Below are 15170 nucleotides of genomic sequence, written 5' to 3' on the forward strand. Positions count from 1 at the left end.
TAGACTGGTAAGGTGTAAAATTTCAAGGTGGAAAGTTCCTTGAAGATTGAAATGTGATTGAGGGAATGTGACTTTTTCATCTAAGCAGGTGGAGAGGGGAATTGCTCTCCTCTTGGAAATGTAAGGGGTAAATTATTAGGTCCTTGGAGCTAAGAATGTGGGTACAATGACACTAAAGGAGTCTTAATTAATCTGTTACCTCTCTTTTGTGGTTTGGATTTGTACTGCCTTTGTTCTTGTATTCACCTACAAAATTATGGGCAGGATTTTGATTGTGAAGTAGATTATGGTAGATTTTATATATATATATACATATATATATATATACACACACACACACACACACACACACACATATACATATATATGTGTGTGTGTATATATATATATGTATATACATATGTATTTTCAGTAGAATACTTGGAGGTGGCTCAAGGAAACTATAGTTTATAAGGTAGTTCTTTTTGAAGCCAAAAGAAGTTAGAATTGTTCTCTCTAAGCCATTATCCTAGAGTAAAGAGTCCAACATTTTATTTTGTTAGAGGTACTTATTGCTTTGATATTAATAATTTATTCTTTAGATGTGTAAACTGCTCTTCTTCCAAACTTCCAGGCCTTTCCACAGTCAGTCCCCAACCTTTATGCCTTTTTAGGTCTTGTTAGCTGATTTTCATCATAGGAACTTTTTTCTTCACGAAACTTTCTTATCCTTTTGACACTTGGACTACATGCTTAAAATTGATGATTGTAGGTGGTTGGAACTTAAGATCAAGTTGGTGAGACAAATAGGTTTTGATACATATCTGTGTGGAATACTTGGGAAAGCATGAATTATAGTGAAAGGTGCTGTCTTAGGGAGGACAATTTAAAAGTGCTGAAAAGCATAGTGTTACAGCTTGATGCAAGGACCAAGTAATTTGTTAGAAAGGTGCTCATAATAAAAGAGTGAAAGGGAAGTGAGAATTCTAATTAGTGAACTTGCGTAAAGCCCAGATTCATCGTCTTTACATGGACACCAAGTACAGATTCTTCGATCTGGAACAGGCAAAGATAAATACTCCAGCAAAAAATGGACAAAAGTCATGAACAGGCATTTCACAAAAGAGCTACTGCAAATGGCAGTTAACATATGAAAAGTTATGCAACCTGATTACTCAAAGAAATGTAACTTAGAGTGAACTTGGTTTTTCATTTATCAACCTGTCAGAGATTGAAAAGTTTGATAATAACTGATGTGTGAGTAAATTAAGAAATGGGTATTGTCTGTTAATGGGCATGAAATGGAGACCGTTTCCCTGGAGGGCAATTTCACAATATGAATCACGAGTCTTAAAAGAGCACACCTTTTGACCTAGTGAATCTCCTGCTAAGAATTTTTGTCATAAAGAAATCATCTGTGCCTTCTTGTCAGATGGTGCAGTAGGCTTATAGCTTGTGTATGCCTTTTGCTCCAAATACATGTCAGTGACTGATAGCACATTAACAGAATAAAAGATAAAAAAGAGTCATAGTTGGGCTTACAGACAGGATATTGTTGTGGTTCAGAAAGAGTACCAAACGAAAAGCAATAAGCTGGATTGAAGGCATCGTCCTTCAAAGCCTTCAGGTATGGAAATAAAAAGCAGCCATTTGTGAGGTTAGGTCCTGTGGGGTTATGGGAACTAAAAGTTTACTCCTTGAGGCGGAGCCAGAACTAGGTTCACGGTGTGCAGTGGGGTTTGGGGGGTGGTGGAGAGGAGGTGAAGTTGTATGTCTCATAAAAGGAGACTCAGAAAAGACTAACATGTTGGGGATGGGGGGTAGCTTAAATGGGGCTATGGGTGTTGAGTGGGAGAAGACAGGTAGACCTTCAAGAATAGAAGGTTTGGTACTTTACTCAGTGTGGTCATGAGTAATGGGGGAGGGAATGTGGTGCTTCAAATCACCATTATATGAACTTGGTCTTGGCCTGGTGGTGTTAGGGGTGCTCGTGGAGGCAACTACAGAATCACTGTGAGGGAAAGGTGAACCCAGATGGAGAGAGAGAGGAAGGGAAAAAAGAGCAAAGACAAAAAAAGCCATCCATGGAGAATTAGCCCTCCAATCAAAGTACCGAAATACATACAGGCAACAGATGCTACTAAAGATAGCTGATAGATGCAACGGTGAGGACAAAAAATTCACTGCAGAGGAGATTAATTTTATAGGAATGTCAATGACTAAAATAAGCATGTTCAGGAAATTCAAAGAGATAAGTAGATGCATCACATTAATAAAAATGAAAATTTGTAAAGCTCCCAAATATGGAGAAATGGAATAGGAACAGCTATACATGAAAAAGAGCTAGTTCTAAAATTTGGAAATGAGAAGTAATGCCATAGAAGTAATAAATGCAATAGATGGGGTGAACTTTAGATAGAATTAAAATGAGAATTGGTGAAGTGGAGGAGAGTACTAAGGAATTCACCCAGAAGATAGCATGAAGAGACAAAAGATTAAGAGAGGGAGGAAAGGGAGAGAGAGAGAGGGAGACAGACAGAAAGGACAGAGAGAATGAGAACATGAGAACAACACATTTAGGAGACTTGCAGGATATATTGAGAGGGTCCAACATATGTCTATTAGGAGTTCCAGAAAAAGACAGTGAAGGTCATGATGGAGAAGCAAAATGTGTAGAGCTAAGAGTTGAGAATTTTCCTTATATAAAGAAAGACATGAGTCTTCAGATACTTTGAAGCAGGACCATCATTTTGAAACTGTAGAATATAAGAGATATAAAGAAAAAAAATCCTTGAGATTTGCCACCCCCCCCCATTCCCCAAATTCAGGTTCTTTACAAAAGAAAGATTCATATTAGAAACACTAGAGGCCAGAAGACAGGAGAACAAAATATTCAAAGTGCTAAGGGAGGATTATTGTTAATTTCAGTTTGTTTGTTTTTTTTTAAACTGAGGTAGTCTTTGATTCAAGAATAATGAAAAGAAGATAATTTTGGTCATAAAAAAGCTGAGGAGAGTTACGGTCCTTGGACTCTCACTAGAAGTGTTAAATGTTACAATTTAGTAAGAACAAAAAAGCCAGAGGGAAAGCTTTTGATACAGCAAGCAAGGGGGAGCATAGAAATGGATGGAAAAGTCATTGACTTATTGATTTAAAATACTACTTCCCTGTTTTTAAAATAAACACAAAACTATAACTTGAGATGACGGTAATTGATGAGAAGGTAAAAAAGGAAGAAGTAAGCCCTGTGTGATCCAGCATTAGAGACTAAAAGAGGATACATTCCTGATTTCTCTGAATGATTAAAAAAAAGATACATTTGAGAGCTAACTTAGGTGAAATGGATACATATTTAGAAAAATGCAAACTACTTAAATTGATCGCCTCCAGAAGCAGTAGGACGTTTCCCTAAAATGGTTTGTGACTGAGATCAAGCCCCACGCCGGGCTGTGTGCTGACAGTGCGGAACCTGCTTGAGATTCTCTTTCTCCCTCTCTCTCTGCCTCTCCTGGACGTTCTCTCTCTCTCTTAAAATAAACTAAAACCAAACCAAAACAAAACACTGGTTTATTGAGGTATAATTGACGTAAAGTGTACACATTTAAATTATGCAACTTGACACATTTTGACACATGTATACACTTGTTACTCCTCCACAAAAATCAAGATACTGCACATGCTGCTTATCCCTGTGGTTTCTTTCTGCCTCCTAGTGATGCTTCCTTCCCTCTTCTTCCCTCCAGCCCTGGCCCCAGTCAGCCACTCATCTGCTCTCTGTCACTATCAATTAATTTACACATTCTAGAATTTTACATGAAGGCAATCATACAGTAAGTACTTTTGGTCTGGCTGCTTTCACTCAGCGTAGTGAGTTTCAGATTCATCCATGCTGTGTACAGCAATAATTCATTCTTTTGATTGCTCAGTAGTGAATTTTTGTATGGATACACCAACTTTCTTTTTCTTTTTTTCCCCAGTATACTCCAGTTTGTGTGTTCACTTGTTGATGGACATTGGGCTATTTCCAGTTATTGACTATTTAATATTTAAATACTTTAAATATTGATGTACACATTTTTGTGTGGACATGTGCTGTCTGGTAGATGTGTGTCTGTTTAAGAAATTGGCAGATTGTCTTCCAGAGTGGTTGGACCATTTTATTCTCAGGAGAGTAGTGTGTTAGCGTTCTAGCTTTGAGGGTTTTGAGAGTGGAAGTTCTTGAATTTGATGAAGTTTAATTTATCATTTTTTTTTATAGATTGTGCTTTTGGTTTCATATTTAAGAAAATTGCCTTGCCTAACCTAAAGACTCAAAGAATTTTTTATGTTTTCTTCTACTAGTGTTATAGTTTGAGTTTTGTATTTATATTTATAGTTGGGTTTTATATTGGTATATTTATTCATTTAGAGTTAATTTTTCTATGTGGTGCAAGATGTGGATTAAATTTCTTTTCCTATTAGTTTATTTTTTAAACATTAAGTTAAAAATTTAATGTTTATTTTTGAGAGAGAGGCAGAGAGAGAGAGAGAGAGAGAGAAAGAGCAAGAGCGCACGCGAGTTTGGGTAGGGGAGACAAAGAGAGAGACAGAGACACAGAATTCGAAGCAGGCTCCAGGCTCTGAGCTGTCAGCACGGAGTCCGGCGTGGGGCTTGAATTCCTGAACCGTGAGATCATGACCTGAGCTGAAGACTGGTGCTTAACCAACTGAGACACAGGTGCCCCAATAGTTTTTTGTTGTTGTTATTGTTTTTAATATGAATATATTATTCTTCAAGAACTGTTTGTTGGAAGTATTTTCTTCCTGCGCTGAAATAACTATGAATCTTTGTCAAAAATCCAATGACCACAAATAGATGCGTCTGCTTTTGGCTTCTGTTTTCTTCTATTGATCTATTTGTTTACCTTTATGCCAGTACCACAGTACCTTGATTTCTAGTTTTATATAAGGATTGGGGGTAGAATGAAGTCCTTCAAGTTTATTTTTCTTTTGCAAAGTTATTTGCCATTTTAGGTCTTTGCATTTCCATATAAAATTTAGAAGTATTGTGTCAATTTTTACAGAAAAAGCCTACAGGGGTCTTGAATTGGGATTGCATCATTTTGGGGACAGTTTGACATTTTATTGAATCTTCTGACCTGTGAACATAGCGTATCTACACATTTATTTAGAAATTCTTTGATTTCTTTTAGCAATGTTTTATTTTATTTTATTTTATTTTTTTCTTGTATAAATCTGGAAAACATTTTGCCTGATTTATCCCTAACTAGCTTTTAATTTTTGATATTATTGTAAGTGGTATTTTAAAAAAAATTTCAATTTTATGTAGCTGGTTGGTAGTTTTCTAGAAATATAATTGACTTTTGTATGTTGATCTAGCCACCTCATCCTGCAGCTTGTATCCTGCAACCTTGATTAACTTATTAGTTCTAGTTGCTTTTTTTTTTTTTATAGAACCTGTGTGATATTCTATACAGGTGCTTATGTTATATGGAGATAAAGACAGTTTTATCTGATCTGTTATTCTTTCTAGTCTGTGCCTTTCATTTCTTTTTCTGGCCGTACTGCACTGGCTAAAAACCTTCAGTACAATCTTGAATAGAAGGATGACAACGGACATCCTTACCTTTTTCCTGATCATACAGTGAAATCATTTAGTCTCTCATTGCTAGGTACAATGTTAGCTCTATGATTTTACAGATTCTGTTATCGGGTTGACGAAGTTCTCTAGTTTGCTGAGCATGGTTAGCGGGATGGATGTTGGGTATTGTCTAATGTTTTTACTCTATCAATTCACATCACCATGTGGTTTTTCTTTCTTTGCTGTCAGTAAAGCTGATGATTCATAATATGAATTATGTCGATTTTAGAATGTTAAACCTCTGGCATTTCTGGGCTAATGCTTGCTTGGTGATGATGTATTCTTTTTTTATGTGTTGTTGGATTCAGTTTGCTTTTTTATTAATGATTTGTATATTCATATTCCTGAGGGATACTGGTCTATAATTTTATTGTAATAATTCTGCTTGGTTTTGGGATTGAATTTCATTAACGATTTGGATAAGTTTGTAAAGAATTGATATTTCTCTATGAAATGTTTGGTAGAATTTGACAGTGAAGGTTCTGAGGTTAGAGTTTCCTTTGTGGGAAGCTTTTAAAATACAAATTCAACTTTGTTATTAGATACAATGCTATTCAGGTTATCTTCTTGACTGAACCTGGGTAATCTGTGTCTTTTTCAGAGTTTTTCTGTTTTGTTTAAGTTTTAGAATTTATGTTCATCAGTTCATAATTTATTTATTTATTTACCTTTTCATTGGCATGTTGAGACTTAAGTGGGCTTCCCACCCCTCCCCCCCCCCCCCTTTATCGGTATAGCTAGAGATTGTAAATTTTCTTTCCTCAAAGAACTGGCTTCAGATTTCATTGATTTTTTTTTTTTTTTTTTTTTTTTTTTACTTTTCTGTTTTCTATTTCATTGATTTCTACTCTGGTCTTTTATGATTTTTCTTTCGTCTGTTTACTTTAGGTTTCATTTCCTCCTCTTTTTCTATTTTCTCCACGTGGAAGCTGAGGTCATTGATTTGAAACCACTTTTTTTTTTTAGTATAGGCATTTAGCTACAGTTGCATCCCAGAAATTTTGAATTTTTTTTTTCACTTTTATTCAATTTAAAGTAGTTTCTAATTTCTTGTTTGGTTTCTTTTTTGACCCATGGATTATTTAGAAGTGGACTATTTAGTTTCCAGGTATTTGGGGAGTTTTTAGATCCATTTCGATTATTGTTATCTAGTTTCATTTTGTTCAAGCACTGCAGCCCCCCTCCCTCTCCCAGCTTTATTGAGTTATAATTGGCATACAACATTGTAGAAGTTAAAGGTGTAAACTGTGCTGATTTGATATATGTAAATATTAAAAAATGATTACCACAATACAGTTAATCCAAACCTCCAACCTCTGTATCTTACATAATTACTTTTTTTTTTGGTGAGAATATTTAAGATCTACTCCCTTAGCGACTTTCAGTATTGTTAACTAGAGTTGTCATGCTATACGTTAGATCCCTAGAGTTTGTTTGTCTCATAAGTAGAAGTTTGTACCCTTCAACTAACATTTTCCCATTTTCCACCTCCTCACCCCAGCCCCTGGCAACCACCATTCTGCTCTCAGTTTCTATAGTCTGGCCTTTTTATGTTCCACATATAAGGGAGGTCATACAATATTTGTCTTGTATCTTCCTGACTTTGCATAATACCCTCAAGGTTTATCCATATCATCCCAAGTGAAAGGATTTCCTCCTTTCTCGTGGCTGAATAACATTCCATTGTGTATATATATATATACCACATTATCTTTACCATTCATCCATAGATGGACACTTAGGTTGTTTCCATGTCTTGGCGATTGTAAATAATGCTGCGGTAAACATGGGTGTATAGATACCCCTTTGAAATCCTGATTTCATTTTGGATTTTGTTTGGACATGTACCTAGAAGGGGGATTACTATATCATATGGGAGTTCTATTTAAAAAAAATTTTTTTAATGTTTATTTATTTTTGAGAGAGAGGAGGAGAGAGAGAGAGAGAAAGAATCAGAAACAGGATCCAGGCTCTGAGCTGTCAGCACAAAGCCTGATGTGGGACTCAAACCCACAAACCATGAGATCATGACCTGAGCCCAAGTCAGATGCTTATCCAACTGAGCTCCCAGGCGCCCGGGGGAGTTCTATTTTTAATTTTTGAGGAATCTCCGTATTATTTTCCATAGTGGCTTTATCAGTTTACATTCCTGCCAACAGTGCTTAAGGGTCCCCTTTCTCACCAAGACTTGTTATCTCTTCTCTTTTTGACAATAGCCTTTCTTAAAGATGAGAGGTGATACCTCATTGTGGATTTGATTTTCATTTTCCTGATGATTAGTGATGTTGAGCAACTTTTTATGTTCCACTTGGCCATTTGTATGTCTTCCTTGAATAAGTTCTGTTCAGGTTCTCTGCCCTTTTTAAAATCAGCTAATTAAAAAAAATTTTTTTTAATGTTTATTTACTTTTAAGAGAGAGAGAGAGAGAGAGAGAGAGAGCGAGCAGGCGAGGGGCAGAGAGGGGGAGACACAGAATCCAAAGCAGGCTTCAGGCTCTGAGCTGTCAGCACAGAGAGCCTGACATGGGGCTCCAACTAATGAACCACAAGATCATGACCCAATCTGAAGTCGGATGCTTAACCAACTGAGCCACCCAGGCTCTCCAAATCAGGGTTTTTTTTGTTTTTTTGTTTTTTTTTAATTTGCTATTGAGTTGTAAGAGTACCTTATATATTTTGGATAATAACTCCCTATCAGAGAGATGGTCTGTAAATACTTTTTCCCATTACATAGGTTGACTTTTCATTTTGTTCATTGTTTCTTTTGCTGTGCGGAAGCTTTTTAGTTTGATACAATCCCACTTACTTTATTTTTTTTTTTTTTGCTTTTGTTGATGTTGCTTTCGGTGTCCATACTCCCAAAATAATTGCCAAGACCAATGTCAAGGAGCTGTTTCCTGATTTTTCTTCTGGGAGTTTTATGATTTCAGGTTTTATTTTTAAGTATTTAATCCATTTTGAGTTAATTTTTGTGACCTGTGTAAGGTAGAAGTCCAATTCCATCCTCTGCGTGTGATTATCCAGTTTTCCATTAATTGGTGATTATCCAGCACCATTAATTGAAGTGACTGTCCTTTCTCCATTGAGTATTCTTGGCTACTTTGTTAAATACTAATTGGTCACATATAGGAAATTTTATTTCTGGGCTGTTGATTCTTTCCCAGTGCTCTCTGTGTCTGTTTTTATGCCAATAGCATAGTGTTTTTATTTCTGTAGCATTGTAGTATGGTTTGAAATCAGGAAAAATGAGGCCCCCAACTTTGTTCTTTCTCAGGATTGCTTTGACTGTTTTCAGGTCTTTTGTGGTCCCTTGTAAGTTTAGGATTGCTTTTTTATTGTTGTGAAAAAAGTCAGTAGAATTTTGATAGGGATTGCATTGAGTCTGCAGAAGGCTTTGGGCTGTATGCACATTTTAGCAGTATTTTTCTCATCCATGAACATGGGATACCTTCCATTTATTTCTGTCTTCATTTTGTTTTATCCAAGTCTTATAAGGTACACAAATCTTCCATCTCTTTGGTTAATTTAATCTTAAGTATTTTATTGTTTATGTTGTTATTATAGGGTTATTTATTTTTTTCCCAATATTTCATCGTTAGTGTAGAGAAACATGATAAATTTTTATGTGCTGATTTTGTATCCTGCAACTTTACAGAATCTATTTATTCTAACAGTTTTTTGCTAGAGTCTTTAGGATCTTTCTGTTCATAAGATCACACCAGCTACAGCAAGAGACAACTTTGCTTCTTCCTTTTTGATTTGGATGTCTGTTATTTCTTTTTCTTGTCTAATTGTTCTGAGTAGGACTTCCAGTAATATGTTGAGTAAGAGTGGTGAAAATAGACAGTTTGTCTTGACTTTAGAAGAAAAGCTTTGAACCTTTCTTCACTGAGTATGATGTTAGCTGTGGGCTTGTCCTGTATGTCCTTTATTATGTTGAGGTACATTTTTTTTCTATATCAAAACTTTTATCATGCCAAGGGTGTTGTGTTTTGTCAGATGCTTTTTTAAAGCATTTAATGGAAAGATCATATGATTCTTATCTTACATTTTATTAATGTGGTTTTTTAACTTATTTATTTTTACTAAACTTCCATGTATACATGGTATATATACCACTTGATTATAGTGTATGATTCTTTTAATGTGCTGTTGAATTTGGTTTGCTAATATTTTTGGTAGAATTTTTATGTCTATATTCTTCAGGAATAATGGCCTGTAGTTTTTTGTTGTTGTTTTGTTTTCTTGTAGCAGCCTTACAGGGCTCTGGTATCAGGGCAGTGTTGGCCTTGTATAATGAGTTTGGGAGTGTTCTTTCCCTTTTAATGTTTTGGAAAAATTTGAACAGCATTTACATCAATTCTTATTTAAATGTTTGGTAGATTAACCAGTGAAACCATCTGATGCTGGGCTTTTCTTCGTTGGGAGGTTTTTGATGATTTATTGAACCTTTTTACTTGTTATTAGTAATGCTCAGATTTTTTGTTTCTTCATGATTCGGTCTTGGTAGGTGACTGTTTCTAGTAATTTATGCATTTATTATAGATTATTCAATTTCTTGGCATATAATTGTTCATAGTAGTCTCTTATAATCCTTTCTGTTTCTGTGCCATCAGTTGTAATGTCTCCTCTTTCATTTCTGATTTATTTGAGTTTCTTTTTTTTTTTTTCTAGTTGGTGAGCTAAAGTTTTGTCAATTTTGCTTGTCTTTAAAAATAAATAAGCTCTTAGTTTTGTTGTTCTTTTCCATTGTTTTTTTGGACTCCATTTCATTTATTTCAGCTCTGATCTTGGTAATTTCCTTCTTTTGCAAACATGGACTTAGTTCTTGTCTAGGTGTAAAGTTAGGTTGGTTATTGAAGATCTGTTTTCTTAATGTAAACATTTATCACTATAAATTTTCTTCTCAGAGCTGCTTTTGCTACATACCATAACTTTTGACATGTTGTTTACATTTTTGTTTGTTTCAAGATATTTTTGAAAGTCCTTTTTGGGGGTGCCTGGGTGGCTCAGTCGGTTAAGTGTCTGACTTTGGCTTAGGTCATGATCTCGCTGTCCATTGAGTTCGAGCCCCGCGTCGGGCTCCGTGCTGACAGCTCAGAGCCTGGAGCCTGCTTTGGATTCTGTGTCTCCCTCTCTCTACCCCTCTCCCTCTAGTGTTCTGTCTCTGTTACTGTCTCTCAAAAGTAAATAAACATTAAAAAAATTTTTTTTAAATCTTTTTTGATATATTCTTTGACCAGTTGGTTGTTCAGGAGTGTGTTATTTAATTTGCTATTTGTGGATTTTTCAGCTTTCCTTTTGTTATTGATTTCTGGTTTCATACCATTCTGGTTGAAAAAGATGCCTGGTATCATTTTTTTTTTTTTTTTAATTAGCTAAGACCTGTTGTCTAACATATGGTTTGTCTTAGAGAATGTTCTGTCTGCACTTGAGAAGAATGTGTATTCTGCTGCTGTTGGATGGGATGTTCTATATATGTTAGGTCTATTGGGTTTAAAATATGGTTCAAGTTTAATGTATTCATATTGATTTTCTAACAGGATGATTTATCCATTGTTGAGATGGGTATTGAAATCCCCTACTATTATCATATCATTGTCTATTTCTCTCTTCAGATATGTCAGTATTTGCTTAATGTATTTAGGTGCTCCAATGTTGGGTGCATACATATTTATGGTTGTTATATTCTCTTGATGAGTTGACCCCTCTATCATTATACAGTGACCTTCTTTGTCTCTTGTAACAGTTGAATTAAAGTTTATTTCTTGTATATATAGCTTTCCCTTTTCTTTTTTGGTTTCCACATTGCATGGACTATCTTTTTCCATCCCTTTGAGCCTATGTGTGTCTTTAAATCTTTAGTGTGTCTCTTGTAGGCAGCATATAGTTGTATCTTTTTTTTTCAAGTCCATTTAACCACTCTATGTCTTTTGATTGGACAATTTAATCCATTAACATTTAGAATAACTATGAATAGGAAAGGACTTACTAATGCCATCTTATTAATTGTGTTTTGGTTATCTTGTAGTTCCCTTGTTCCTTTCTTCTTCTCTTGGTGTCTTCCTTTGTGTATTGATGCCTTCCTATAGTGGTATGCTTTGATTCGCTTCTCTTTATGTTTGTGTATCTATTATAAGTTTTGGCTTTGTGGTTACTGTGAGGCTTCCATAAAAGATTTCATAGATGTAATAGACTGTTTTATGCTGATAACAATTTAACTTCAACTGCATACAAAAACTCTACCCTTTTATTCTTCCTTTTTTATAAAAGTTTTTGATGTCACAATGTATCTCTTTTTATATTGTGTATATATTAACAAATTATTGTAGCTATAGTTACTTTAATGCTTTTGTCCTTTAGTCTTTTTGCTAGAGATCACTGACTAGCACAAATTAGAGTTATATTACAGTATAACTGTAATAAAGTTCTGAATTTTACTACGGACTTTAATTGTACATTGTATATTTTCATGTTACTAAATAGCGTCCTTTCATTTCAGCTTGGAGTCTTTATTTAGCATTTCTTGTAAGGCATACCTAGTAGTGATGAATTCACTCAGACTTTGTTTGGGAAAGTCTTTGTTTTTTCTTCATTTTTGAAGGATGTCTTTGCTAGGTAAAGTATTTTTGATAGTTTGGGTTGGCATTTTTTTCAGTATCTTGAATATAACACCCCACTTCCTCTTGGTCTGTAAGGTTTCTGCTGAGAAATTCACTCATAGCCTTGTAGGAGTTACCTTGTAGGTGACAAGCTTCTCTTGCTGCTTTTAAAATTCTCTCTTTGGGGCACCTGGAGAGACTGATTCTTGGTTTGCTCAGGTCATGATCTCATGGTTCATCGGTTCAAGCCCTGAGTCAGGCTCTGCACTGACAGCAGGGAGCCTGCTTGGGAATCTCCCTCTCTTGCTGTCTCTCTGCCCCTTCCCCATGTTCTCGCTCCCTCTCTCTCCCTCTCTCTCTCAAAATAAATAAATAAATAAACTTAAAAAATTCTCTCTTTGACTTTGACTTTTTGACAGTTTTATTATAATGTGTCTTGGATTAGACCTTTTTGATTTGAATCTGTGTGAGGACCCTAAGAACATTGTGAATTTGGATGGATGGCCAAATCCTTTCCCAGATTTGGGAAATTCTCAGACATTATTTCTTGGCATATGCCTTCTACCTACTTTTCCTCCTTAGAGTCCAGTAGTTACATACTGCTTCTCTTGATGGTATCTCATGGTTTACATGGGCTTTCCTCACTCCTTCATTTTTTTTTCCCTTGTTCTCCTTTATTTGGATAATTTCAGAGATCCTGTTTTCTCCTTCACAGATTCTTCTGCTTGATCCGTTCTGTTGTTCATACTGTTGTTGTTGGTTTTTTTGTTTGTTTTTTTAAATTTCATTCATTTTGTTCTCCAGCTTCATACTTTGTTTGGTCCCATATCATTTCTGTCTCTTTGTTTAACTTCTCATTTTGTTCATGTACGTTTTTCTTAATTTCATCGAATTATCTTTCTTTGTATTCTCATAGCTTATTGAGCTTGCTTAAAACAGCTACTTTGAATTCTTTAATGGGCATATCACAGATCTCCATGTCTTTAGAGCTGGTTACCAGAAAATTACTGCATTTCTTTTGATAGTGTCACGTTTCCCTGACATTTCATATTCCTTGAAGTCTTGCATTGCTGGATCCTCCAATATTGACTGACTGACTTCCAGAGAGAAATACCTTCTGTCAGCCCTACTAGGGATTCTGAGGCTTTCTCGAACCTTCTACGGATACCCCTGTACACTTATTGGTCTCTCTTGTGATGCAATTGTTGGTCTTGTATGTCTTCTCTCAATCCTGCAAAGCACCGGACTGAGTACTGACTGCTTCCCTTGTGCTTTTTCAAGGGAAGTGCTAAATACTCAGGTTTGTGATCTCTCCTTGATCCACAGATTTGGAACGGCTTTCTGTGCATACTCCCCAGCTGTCTGGAATGGCTTGTTCTTGTCACTTTTAGGAGTGTGCACAGGGAGCGTGCAGAATGGAGGTTTGTGGGTGAGGACTGTGGAGCACTGTGGGTTCCCATGGGCCAGTTGGAGGGATCAGATCAATGGGTGGGGCGACCCCAGCACCTGTGGTTTGGCCTTCCAATGAAGTCCATGGTATGGTTAATAGCAATTGTCCCTTTATTATGTGTATTTTAAGCCTTGACTAGTGTCCTCCCAGGTGCTCCCTACCGCCCAGTTATAAAGGTCACCACTTGGTACTCTCAGTGAGATGAGAGAAAAATAGGCCTCTTTGGCAGCATCCCATAATACCTGGAGAAACTGGGTGCTTGTTCACACAGTTTCACTTGATACCGTGGGAAAAATCATGGCCTAACAAGAGTATTGGGTACTCTTCGCGCTAACTTGTGTCCCACTGTGGGAGAAATAATGTGGGTAAAGTCAAACAAATTGTGCCTCTTACCCTTTTGACGTGTCTAGTCGTGGCTTTGTCTTGCTCCAATGGTGTGCTGGAGCTTCTCCACTGGACTCTTACACTTCCACAAAGGTTGTCTTTTCTGTGGATAATTGTCTAAGTCTGCGTTCTTCAGGGTTTCCTGGATCTTGGCCTAAAGGGACTGGAGCCCATTCATGGGCCACTTTTGGGTTTATAGTGAACCCAGGTCTGTACACGTATTACTTGCTACACAGGTGGGCGAGACTCCTACAGGGAGTCTTGGTGTATGATGAGATCCTATAGCTCTCACAAAGGCACTTTTATTTGTGGATGGATGCCAAATTGTTTTTGTTCAGGGGGTGTATACAATTGAGTGATGTCTTGCTCAGCTGTGTTCTTGACATCATTCTCCCCCAGAGAGCATTTTTTTTTTATCTTTAAGTTTATTTATTTTTGAGAGTGAGAGTATGAGCAAGGGAGGGACAGAGAGAGAGGGACAGAGGATCCCAAGCAGGCTATAGGCTGGCGCAGAGCCTGTTGCGGGGCTCAGACTCACAAACGGTGAGATCATGACCAGAGCCGAAATCGAGAGTTGGCGTGTTACCAACTGAGCCACTGAGGTGCCTCAAGAGAACGTATTTTTTAATGACCTGATTCAAAAATATGTATTCATATTTAGACATGGTCTATCTTGCCAAATGTTCTGTGTGCATTTGAGACAAATGTGTATTTTTCCATTGTTTGGTTAAGTGTTATGTAAATGTCAATTAGGTTAAGTTGGTTTATAGTGTTGTTCAAGTCTTCTATATTCTTACTGAGTGTTCTGTCTGCTTGTTCTACTGACTGTTGAGGGAAGGATATTTAAATCTTTGACTATAATTGTGAAATCACCTATTTCTGTTTGCTGTTCTATCCGATTTTACTGCATGTATTTTGTAGATCCGTTGTTAGTTGCATAGATATTTAAGATTACTATGTTCTCTTGATGAATTGACTCCTTTGTCATTATGAAATAACTCTCTTTACCTCTTCTAACATTCTTTGCTCTCAAACTCATTTTGTCTGGCATCAATATAGCTACTTCAAATTTCTTTTGATTAGAATAACTGTGGTAAATATTTTTTTCTATTCT

General features: G+C 36.2%; 1 protein-coding gene across 3 annotated transcripts in view; it reads left to right on the plus strand.

Annotated features, from left to right (window-relative positions):
- Window positions 1–15170, plus strand: part of FTO (FTO alpha-ketoglutarate dependent dioxygenase) — a 395157-nt gene that overhangs the window by 87790 nt on the left and 292197 nt on the right. The gene's annotated exons all lie outside the window — the stretch shown is intronic.

This window comes from Lynx rufus, unplaced genomic scaffold (genome assembly GCF_022079265.1).
Source record: "Lynx rufus isolate CCGP_SWC_20201006 ecotype Redwood Valley unplaced genomic scaffold, mLynRuf1.p SCAF_16, whole genome shotgun sequence".
In the NCBI taxonomy this organism is placed as follows: Eukaryota; Metazoa; Chordata; class Mammalia; order Carnivora; family Felidae; genus Lynx; species Lynx rufus.